We start from the raw sequence: 12,991 nt of genomic DNA on the forward strand, positions 1-12,991 counted from the left end.
GCCGGACTTTTCTAAAACTGAACTACAACTGGACTGTGGGATTTCTCCCTTGGATCATGACAGACTGTATGAATTAGAGTTACATTGTGCATGATCAGTCTGTTACTATACACCAACAAACTGCATCACTCAGCCTGAAATAACTTTAGGTCTGAGCTAAAAGATGATTTTTCAACACCCTCTACTGTACTTGTAGGTTTTTCTGTTTACCCTTTTTTTTACCTGTATATTATGTACAGGACTTAACTGATGTATAACTCAAAGCTACATTGTTTTTATACCATATACTTAAGTGTATATTAAAATGTTATATGAATGCTGAGTGTGAAATATATTAATGCACAACTCCAGGCTATTCTGATGTTCTTTACCACGTTTATAATGTCTCTCATAAGATAGTGAGGGGTATGACTGTGAACTTAGTTTTTCAAACATCTAACTTAAGCATTATCGTATGCATATTTTCATTTGTTATGTACATAAGTGGCACAGCTATGATTTGAGCACTGTAAACTCTGGTATTTCATTTCAATAGTAATATGGAAACCTGCCTGACGCTGATTTGAACAAGACTACACTATCAGCGATACTCTTAATGCTGTCTCTAGCAGCATTACTGCACGGTCTCAGCTCTCACCATCCTTCTGAAATTATTATTTACTGAACTCTACTTTGGGCTTTCATCTCGAGGGAGATACAGCACTTCTCAATACAAATGTTGGGTCCCATTCCCACATGGCAACATCTGGGTAATACATAGTATTGTTTTAATACCTGACCATTTTTGTAGCAATTCAAATGGGATTCTGACTTTAGATTTTTTTTTTTAAATCACACTCTATTCCTACTTTATGGCACTCAATTTACTACTGTTTCTGACTCGATAAATTTACTTAGCTGTGGAGCAGTTATTCATCTTACCTTAAAGATATTACATTGATTTGTCCACCTTAACTTACAGTGGTTTGTGTTATGACTAATATTTATTATTATGAAATTGAACCGCCTAAGTAAACGGCAGATGTCCCAGCATGCTACTCCCATTTAAAACCCCTGCCCCTCTCTGATTGTTCCTGCTTTTTGTCTCTCTCTCTATGTCTATATACATACATATATATATATATATATATATATATATATATATATATATATATATTCATATACATATACATATATGTATATTTTTTTAGTTTCTTCCCACAATATAGATTACTCATCCAACTTATGAACGATGTTTGAAGCCCCAGTATTTTATGTTCTAAGGTGCTAGTCTTATGTTAATGGATTGAAACCATATTTCACTTAGAATTCCTGCTAAAACATGTATAACTAGACAAGGTAAATGGTAAAATGGACTCCCAACACCAGGTAGAAGATTCATTATAGGCACCAGCATACTCTGACTTTTTAAAGAAGTGTGGCATTTGCTAAATCCACAGAGTTAAAACATGGAATATATTAAGTTCATAGGTGGTTTCCACACATGATCTGTGAACCTCCAAGTATGCTACTAAATCATTTGTTACAATGTCACCATTCTTTGTTCTAGAAAATGTGACTGAGTCCACCAATTTGTAAATAAACTAAAATAACCATCTGTAATTCATACACAGACTAGGACCTATAAAATGCAATAATCCACATAATATTCTGCAGTAGTGCTTCTGGTAATGCAAAGTATAGTACAAATGATGGAAGACATGTAAACGTACGCCCCAAGTTCTTGCATATTTTTTCTTTTTATAATGTGAGTTGGCATGGACTTAAATGTGTAATGTGCTGATGCAAGCCTTGAATGTAACACACTCATTATTTAGAAAAAAAAACTTTTTTTAGAACAAAACCTAGTGAGAAAAGAAGTCCCATAAAAGGGGCACTTAAGTCTGTCAGTGTGATTCCTTTCTAATGAAGATAATTCTGTGTTTGTCCTGGAGAAGTGGATTAGGGGAACACTGTAATTTTCTGATTCTTTGTCACATTTCTTTCCACTGCTGAACCAGACATTCCACTAATCAATCAGATACACTCAGCAAATTGGATGTCATTTTCCTCTTATCACCAATGGCTTTTTTTCATAGCTTTATGACTGGTTTCCCCTCATATTTGTTTGTTCAAAGGGGTAGGCTGTAGAAGCTTTAGGGAGCTTAGAAGAGAAGGTCACAAGTTTATGATCCAAGTTCAGAGGGGAAGGAGATATCAGAACAGTAGAGCACTAGGTGACCATATTCATGACAATCAGGTCTGCAATGTTTGTAGGTGGCCATATTCATAACAATCAGGTCAGCAATGTTTGTAGATGGCCATATCATAACAATCAGGTCAGCAATGTTTGTAGGTGGCCATATTCATAACAATCAAGTCAGGAATGTTTGTAGGTGGCCATATTCATAACAATTAGGTCAGCAATGTTCATAGCTAGCCATATTCATAACAATCAGGTCAGCAATGTTTGTCTTCGGGTAATTTTAGTTTATTATGTCTAGGAATTTTTGAAAATATCTTACATTGGAGGAACAGATGTCTCAAGTTTATTGGAGGGTAACTAAAGTCACCCAAAATAAGGGTGTCCTTGCTAGTAGGGTGATCATTTAAAAGACTAAGGAATCTTACATGGCCATCAGGGGACAAAGAAGGTACTCTGTAAATATCCAGTAGTTGATTAATCCTATCTGAAGTGATCTGTATTTTAGTGAGTTCAGTTTGTGGGTCCTTAGGGATCTACCTAGAGGTTATATGCTCCTCAATGACTATAGAAACTTGACCCACAGTTACCAGTTGGTCTAAAGGGATGACATATGCAATACCCTGCTATAGAGAAAGTCCTCTCTTTAAATCTAAGCCAAGTTTCATTAACTAAAAAGCCATGGATGTTTTTTTTAATGCAAGACTGTCTCAGTATGAACAATTTGAGTAGCATGTTAGATGTAATTGCACTGAAAATGCCATTCAATTAACTGATAAGGACCTGTCTAAGGATGAATGACAAAGTATAGTTTTACTGAATGTGTTGCAACATGAGAAGCTGGGTTATGAGCATCTGAACAATATAGTAGTATATCAGAATGTTACTAAAAATGAATATATCATTGCATGCCATAATTTAATTGGACTTGTCCATAAAAGAATGAGGTTGCTTTTCTAACAAACAAGGATGTAAAAGTTTTGTCAAACTTAAGTCGGTCTAAGATATACACTTTTTACTGTGTTCCAAAAATACATTTAGAAAAGCCATCAGGGAGACCTATTACTGCTGGTTGTGGTGGCTTTACAAAGAATAGAGAGTTGCTAATGACTTTCTTATGAAGTTTATTGTTAAATTACCCTCTTACTTTAGAAATGCAACTGATTTATTGAATAAATTATAGCATTTGTCAAGGCCACAGGAATACTACTGGATGACAATAGATGTGAATAGTTTATATACCAATATTATACATCAGATTGGCATACAAGATTTGCACGTGGTTGTGGGTGATTCTGCTAAGGGTACATGCAGTTATTTCTGTTTTGTTTGATAAATATTTTGTGTGTGTTTTTGATAAACTATTGTTTCTGCAGAAATGTACTGCAATGGAAGCATGTTTTGTCCCCACATTTACTGACCTTTACATAGGTATGGTTGAGCAAGAAATTTATAGATTAGAGTTGTTTTTCATAGTAATATACTAGTATATTATACATTCACTGATATACAAAGTATATGTAAAGGTGAAGTTAATGAAGGTATGGAATTTATGAAGGTGCTTCAATATAATCCATATGGGTTGACGTTCACACATACTATTCGCGCTGTACTTAATTTTCTGGACATAGTTCTTGAAGGAATTTCAGGCCAGAGGATTTTGAAATTGTTCAGAAAACCTACAGCTTCTAATATACCCTTGCGCATGGCTAGTTGTCACACCCTACATACTAAGTTACCATTGCCATTAGTGAGCTACTTAGAGAATAATTTGTAGTTCCCTCAGGTCAGACATGTACAGTAGAATCCCTCTTATCTGGCCTCTCTTTAACCAACCTCCTCTTTAATTGGCCATCAAATTTCTACCATAGCCCCAGCAAAAGACAACAGAGAAGAACCCCTCTTCTGCCTACTCTGGGCTAAATAATGACAGACATTTGAATTTTAGAATTCATATTCATTAGAAAAATGCATACTATTACAAATCCTGTTATTCTAGCTGATTTATAACCTATAAATGCTATTTTGTATGCTTTTTCTGATTAACCAGCCATTCGTTTATCCAGCCTAAGGTCCAGTTCTAGTAAGACCGGATAAGAGGGAGTCTACTGTAGTAGGTTTAAAGCAAGTCTTTAGAAAAATATTACAGATATTAAAAATAACAAAAATAGTCCTGTGACCAACCATTTTTGTTTTCGATATCATAGTAATAGCACTTTGTTAGAAGCTACTATGTTACATAGTTATATTATTAAAGATGTCTCATTTGTATAAAGGGAGATTATTTGTATTGAAATTCTACATATTACAACCACATGGTTCAAATGATGAATGCTGGAAAAGTATGCTGTGAATTATTCTTTAAAAGTTTTAAGTAATTTTTAAAAATGTTGTCGATCAAATGTGTTTTGAAGTATTTAAATGTTTTGTGTGTTGTTGTTATACCCCTTTGCAGGCATTAGCCAAGATGCTAGACTGTATGTGTGTTTTATAATAAATTGTGTTTTAGCTTCAGTCATTTCATTAATTGTATTTTTTCATTGTTGTATTTATATCTATAAAGTTAGTGTCTGTCGCCTGGATAACTGCCTCTGACTTTTCTAAATGATGCTGACCCATGTACAGCATACCTCACAACCTGCAGACACTGAAAACATGTACAAAAGCCCTTCAAACGCAGGACATCCAACCAAAAATTTCATAATCTAATTGGCATAAAATATGACTACCAAATAGCATATAACTCCTCACTTCCAGTAGGAATGTAGAAGTTCTCAGAAATACATGTTTAAAAACAGAGTGACAAAATGATGGAAAATATGTAAGCACATTACCAAAGACATGCTGTAGGTGGCTTTGACACTCTAAATTGGCCCTAGGCGTGAGTGCATGCATGTGTGTGCCTTCCGTGGAAGATTGGGTGTCAGGCTGGCAACTCGACACCGTAAAACTCTACTGCCAATCATGAGTGGACAGGTGATCTGCTGTGGTGACCCCTAACCAGGAAAAGCCGAAAGAAGAAGAAGATCAAAGACAGTGTAAAATATATAGACTTTAGTGAACTATACTGCAAAATTCTACCAATCAAGGCAATTTATTTTTGCTTCTGTAAAAGTGAGATGCAAGACATGTCCTTGATAAATTATTGGCACCACTAATATGCTGGTCAAGTAGTGCAGTTTTCTAAGTAGTAGACAGTTTCAAAAATCCTGTGTGATGATGGGAGATTCAAAAAAATTGTGTGAAGGAATAAATCAAGCCTGAAAATAAGGATATACTTCGAAAACTAGGTACATTATGTACAGGTACAAATTGTACCTGAATATAGGAAATTCCTCCAAAAGAGAGATAGTTGTGAGGTCTGCTACAGACATAGGTAGTTATAAGGCTATTAGCCTCACCAGCCTTATATGCAAAGGCTTCAAGTATATTATAGTAGAGCGTTTATGCAAACAAAGACAACTTAACTGATCTAGACCCCAATCAGTTTTAGTTTTGTGAAGGGCAGATCCTGCCTCATGAAACTAATAGACTTCTTTGTAAAGGTTAGAAAGGCAGTGGTTTGTGGTCACCTTGTGTAAGCTGCTTATTTAGACGAGGCTAAGGCTTTTAAAACTATTTTTTTTTTCAATAACAAAAGCATTTAGGGATACGCTTTGGAAAAAACATACATCATTTGCTGGTTTGCAAAAGTGGCTCTCCAACAGATCCCAGGTTGTTAAAGCTGCAGAAATACCCTTTGAAAATAACATTTTTAACAAGTGGCTTACTACAGGAATCAGTGCTGGTCATTCCTGTTCACATTATTTATCCAAGCCAATATCACAAATGCATGGTTGACCATTTTAGCAAAAGATTGTGAAATGGGAACTGTCCTGCCCATCTACGGATATTAAACAGATGCAGTAAGGGTAAGGATAGGCATATATCTGGTGTAGTGAAAACCACCTCATGCTAAATGCAAAAAAGTGCAGCATTGTATTGCTTGACAAAAAAAGTTTCTCCCACCTCACATATTACAAATGATACTCCTCTTCAGACAGATACTGTTATAAGAATTCTGGGTATTAATGTGGAGAACTCTCTCTCTCAATAATCATGTTTTCACTGCAATCAAAAGAAGTCATCCTCCCAATGTACATTCCCCTTATTAGACTCATCAGTGAATACAATGCCCCCTTTTGGTATGTACATATCCAAGAATATCGATCATCTAAAAAAGCCCCAAAGATTTCTAAACACTAAAATGAAAGGACTTAAAATCCTTCAACTATCTTGATTAGCACAGCTCTCCTTATGTTCAACAGCCACCTGGCTCCTCCAAGTGGACCTGTGTTGCACTTTTGGAGCCATGAAAGACCTGTTATTTCTTCACAAAAACAGAGGCTCTATAAAAATCTGCAATAGGGATGTAAATTTACAACAACAAATAACAAGACTCCCTAGAGGGATAGGTTCCCTATGTCAGTGTATTCCTAGATTATGAAATAAACTGCCACTACAAGTCAAACAAAATACTACTTTGGTTATCTTTACCATTAGTTTTAATAACTGGATACATGCAACACAAATATATGCATCCTTCCTTCTATTTTACTTTAATGAGAGCTCCACTTTTGTCAGATTAAATGCAAAGTGCTTACACCTGATATACAATACTTGTATCACCTCTTCTTTCTGTTTTACATTATTAAACATTCCAATTACCTTTTCAATACTTAAAAATTCATAACTGATTCCATCTGTATTTCAAACTGTCTTATTAAGGTTTACACTTTTTATCTTAGCATTATTTTGCCTTTGCTTCCAGGTAGTCACTGAAATGGGTCTGATGTCCAGCTCACTCATGCATGTTATCAAAAAAAAACAAAAAAACAAATAAATAAATAAATATAAATAACGTTATCAGGTATGGCCCTGTTCAGTCTGATGGGGTGAACACTTACAAACACTAAGTGGGTCTTCTTAAAGGTGACCCCCCATGATCTCTCGCTTAGTATTGCTCCTATGTTCCTATGAAGGGGACATACCAAAATATGCAGGGAGTTGAGTAAATGGGGGGTGCATAATGCACATAGGATATCTCTAAGAATTACTGGAGTTCAAAGGTCAGTGACAATAACAGATTGATGCACATTGCGTTGGAAGGACCAAATGTCATTTAAATGGCAGTTGTATTTTAGAGCACATATGTCATTCAGTCCTCATAATTCATGATATGAAATGATTGACTGAGTCTACCATTATGTACTGTACTTTTTCTGACAAACACACAATGTTTATTTCTGAATACAACCGACACAGAATCATAGCAGCAGCCCAATTCTGGGGAAGGGAGGGATGAACTCATGACAGTGAGATAGTCAGGTGAGTCATTTGCACATCAAAAAATAATGCAGTCATCCTTACTTTAGGCCTGCAGTCCTAAAGGTAATGCAGGTGACATGGTACCTGCAGCAGTACTATGGTAGGGTTCATACACTAATTTAATTATATACCGGTTAGCTGTACCATTCATGCTGCTGCAGATTCATGGATTCAGCAGCGTAACGTGATTTAATTATGTACCGGGTAGCTGTACCATTCATGCTGCTGCAGGTTCACAGATTCAGCTGCACACCCTATTTAATTACATACCAGGTAGCTGTACCATTCAGTTGCTGCTGCAGGTTCATCAGTTCAGTAGCACACCCTGATTTAATCACATATAGGGTAGTTGTACCATTCATGCTGCTGCTGCAGGTTCATGGATTCAGCAGCAGACCCTGATTTAATTACATACAGGATAGCTGTACAATTCATGCTGCTCAAGGTTCATGGATTCGGCAGTGCACCATGATTTAATTACATACCAGGTAGCAGTCCCATTCATACTGCTGCAATTCATGGATTCAACAGCGCACCCTGATTTAATTATATACCAGGTACCTGTAACATTCATGCTGCTACAGGTTCATGGAATCAGCAGCGCACCCTGATTTAACTATGGATTAGGTACCTGTCCCATTCATGCTGCTGCAGGTTCATAAATTCAGCAGCGCACCCAGATTTAATTATATACTGGGTAGCTGTATCATTCATGCTGCTGCATGTTTATGGATTCAGCAGCACATCCTGATTTAATTATATACCGGGAAGCTGTACCATTCATTCTGCTGCATGTTCATGCATTCAGCAGCACACCGTGATTTAATTACAAACCGGGTAGCTGCACCATTCATATTGCTGCAGGTTCATTGATTCAGCAGTGCACCCTGATTTAATTACATACTGGGTAGCTGTATCATTCATGCTGCTGCTGCAGGTTCATGGATTCAGCAGTGCACTCTGATTTCATTGTGTACAGGGTACTGTACCATTCATGCTGCTGCAATTTCATGGAATCAGTAGAGCACCCATATTTAGTTATACACCAGTTAGCTTCACCATTCTTGCTGCTGCATTCAGCAGCACACGCTGAATTAATTACATATCGGGTAGCTGTACTATTCATGCTGCTGCAGGTTCATGGATTCAGCAGTGCACCCTGATTTAATTACATACCAGGTAGCTCTACCATTCATACTGCTGCAACTTCATGGATTCAGCAGCTCACCCTGATTTAATTACATACTAGGAAGCTGCACCACTCCTGCAGGTTCATTGATTCAGCAGCATACCCTGATCTAATTACATAACGGGTAGCTGTACCATTCATGCTGCTGCAGGTTGATGGATTCAGCAGTGCACCCTGATTTAATTACATACCAGGTAGCTGTCCCATTCATTTTGCTACAGGTTCATGGATTCAGTAGTGCACACTAATTTAATTACATACCGGGTAGCTGTATGACTCATCCTGCTGCAGGTTCATAGACTCAGCAGTGCACTCTAATTTAATTGCATACATGGTAGCTATACCATTCATGCTGCTGCAGGTTCATGGAATCAGCAGAGCACCCTGATTTAATTACACACTAGGTAGCTTCACCATTCTTGCTGCTGCATTCATCAGCACACCCTGAATTAATTACATAACAGGTAGCTGTACCATTCATGTTGCTGCTGCTGCAAATGTATGGATTTAGCAGTGCACCTGATTTAATTACATTCAGGGTAGCTGTACCATTCATGCTGCTAAAGGTTCAGGGATTCAGCAGCACACCCTGATTTAATTACATACCAGGTAGGTGTACCATTCATGCTGCTCCAGGTTCATGGATTCAGCAGCGCACCCTGATTTAATTACATAACGGGTAGCTGTACCATTCATGTTGCTGCAGGTTGATGGATTCAGCAGTGCAGCCTGATTTAATTACATACCAGGTAGCTGTCCCATTCATTTTGCTACAGGTTCATGGATCCAGTAGTGCACGCTAATTTAATTACATACCTGGTAACTGTATGACTCATCCTGCTGCAGGTTCATAGACTCAGCAGTGCACCCTGATTTAATTGCATACCTGGTAGCTGTACCATTCATGCTGCTGCAGGTTCATGGACTCAGGATTGCACTCTGATTAAATTACATACTGGGTAGCTGTACCATTCATGCTGCTGTTGGTTCATGGATTCAGCAGTGCACCTTGATTTAATTACATACCAGGTAGCTGTTCCATTAATGCTGCTGCAGGTAAATGGATTAAGCAGCACACCCTCATTAAATTACATAACGGATAGCTGTACCATTCATGCTGCTGCAGGTTCATGGATTCAGCAGTGCACCCTGACTTAATTACATATCAGGTAGCTATAACATTCATACTGCTGCAGGTTCATGGAGTCAGCAGTGCACCCTGATTTAATTACATATAGGTTCATAGGTTCATAGGTTTATACTAGGCTATCTGCATTCATGCCAGCACAATCATTATTCAGCAGTGCACACATATTTAATTACATACTAGGTAGCTGTACCATTCTTGCTGCTGCAGGTTCATGGATTCAGCAGTGCACCCTGATTTAATTACACAGAAGGTAGATGTACCATTCATGCTACGTCAGATTCATGGATTTAGCAGCACACCCTGATTTAATTACACAGTGCTATTCATGGATTTAGCAGCACACCCTGATTTAATTACAAACCGGGTAACTGTACCATTCATGCAGCTGCAATTTAATAGATTCAGTAGCACAGTGTGATTTAATTACATACCACGTAGCTGTACCATTCATGCTGCTGCAGATTCATGGATTCAGTAGCACACCCTGATTTAATTACATAATGGGTAGCTGTACCATTTATGCTGCTGCAGGTTAATGGATTTAGCAGTGCACCCTGATTTAATTACATACCAGGTAGTTGTACAATTCATACTGTAGCAGGTTCATCAATTCAGCAGCACACCTTGATTTAATTACATACTGGGTACCTGTAACATTTATGTTGCTATATTTCATGGATTCAGCAGTGCACCCTGGTTTAATAACATACCAGGTAGCTGTACCATTCATGCTGCTGTTGCAGGTTAATGGACTCGGTAGCACACCCTGATTTAATTATAAACAAGGTAGCTGTCCCATTCATGCTGCTGCAGGTTCATGGATTCAGCAGCACACCCTGATTTAATTATGTATTGGGTAGCTGTACCATTCATGCTTCCGCACTTTCATCGATTAAGCAGAGCACCCAGATTTCATTACATACCAGGTAGGTGTACCATTCTTGCTGCTGCAGGTTCATGGATTTAGCAGCACACCCTGATTTAATTACATACCAGGAGGTGTACCATTCATTCTGCTGCAGGTTCATGGATTGAGCAGTGCACCCTGATTTAATTACATACCGGGTAGCTGTACCATTCATGTGGCTGCAGGTTCATGGATTTATCAGCACACCCTGATTTAATTACATACCAGGAGGTGTACCATTCATTCTGCTTCACTTTCATGTATTTAGCAGAGCACACATATTTAATTACATACTAGGTAGCTGTACCATTCTTGCTGCTGCAGTTTCATGGATTCAGCAGAACACCATGATTTAATTACATACTGGGTAGTTATACAATTCATTCTGCTGCAGGTTAATGGATTCAGCAGTGCACCATGATTGAATTACATACAGGGTAGCTGTACCATTCATGCTGCTGCAGGTTCATGGATTCAGCAGCACACCCTGATATAACTCCATGCTGGGAAGCTGTCCCATTCATGCTGCTGCAGGTTCATGGATTCAGCGGCGCACCCTGATTTAATTATGTATCAGGTAGCTCTACTATTAATGCTGCTGCACTTTCATGGATTAAGCAGAGCACCCAGATTTAATTACATACCAGGTAGCTGTACCATTCCTGCTTTTGCAGATTCATGGATTTAGCAGCACACCCTGATTTAATTACATATCCGATAGCTGTACCATTCATTCTGCTGCAGGTTCATGGATTCAGCAGTGCACCCTGATTTAATTACATACCGGGTAGCTGTACCATTCATGCTGCTGCAGGTTCATGGATTCATCAGCGCACCCTGATTTAATTACATTCCAGGTAGCTGTACCATTCTTGCTGCTGCAGGTTCATGGACTCAGCAGCACACCATGATTTATTTACATACCTTGTAGCTCTACCATGTATTCTGCTGCAGGTTCATGGATTAAGCAGCGCACCCTGATTTAATTAAATACTGGGCAGCAGTACCATTCATGCTGCTGCAGGTTCATAGATTCAGCATTGCACCCTGATTTAATAACATACTGGGTAGCTATCACATTCATGCAGCTGTAGCTTGATGGATTCAGCAGTGGACCCTGTTTTAATTACATACCAGGTAGTTGTACCATTCGTTCTGCTGCAGGTTCATGGATTCAGCAGAACACCCTGATTTAATTACATACCACATAGCTGTCCCAATCATGCTGCTGCAGGTTCATGGCTTCAGCAACGCACCCTAATTTCATTACATTCTGGGTAGGTGTCCCATTCATACTGCTGCAGGTTAATGGATTCAGCAAGCACCCTGATAAAATCCAAACCAGATAATTGTCCCTTTCAAGGCTGCTGCAGGTTCATGGATTCATCAGCATACCCTCATTTAATTACATACCATATTTCTGGACCATTCTTGCTGCTGCAGGTTCATGGATTCAGCAGCGCATCCTGATTTAATTACATACTGGGTAGCTTTGCCATTCATGCTGCACTTTTGCGGATTTAGCAGAGCATCCAGATTTAATTACATACCAGGTTGCTGTAACATTCTTGCGGCTGCAGGTTCATGGATTCAGCATCACACTGACTTAATTACATGCTTGGTAGCTGTACCATTCATTCATTCTGCTGCATATTCATGGATTCAGCAGTGCACCCTCATTTAATCACATATCAGGTAGATGAACCATTCCTGCTGCTGCAGGTTCATGGATTCAGCAGCGCACCCTGATTTAAATACAAACCAGGTAGCTGTACCATTCTTGCTGATTCGAGTTCATGGCTCCAGCAGCACACCCTGATTTAATTACATATCGAGTAGCTCTACCATTCATGCCACTATAAGTTCATGCATTCAGGAGCGCACCCTGATTTAAATACTTACCGAGTAGCTGCACGATTACTGCTGCTGCAGGTTCATAGATTCAACAGCGCATCCCCATTTAATTGCATACCATGTTGCTCTACCATTCATGCTGCTGTAGGTTCATAGATTCAGCAGTACACCCTGATTTAATTACATACCAGGTAGCTGTACCTGTCATGTTAATGCAGGTTCATGGATTCAACAGTGCATCCTGATTTAATTACATAACATGTAGCTGTAGCATTCATGCTGCTGCAGTTTCATGGATTCAGCAGTGCACCCTGGTTTAATTACATACACAGAAGGTGTACC

The sequence above is a fragment of the Protopterus annectens genome, chromosome 10.part0 (assembly GCF_019279795.1).
Source record: "Protopterus annectens isolate FY-2018-M chromosome 10.part0, PAN1.0, whole genome shotgun sequence".
In the NCBI taxonomy this organism is placed as follows: Eukaryota; Metazoa; Chordata; order Ceratodontiformes; family Protopteridae; genus Protopterus; species Protopterus annectens.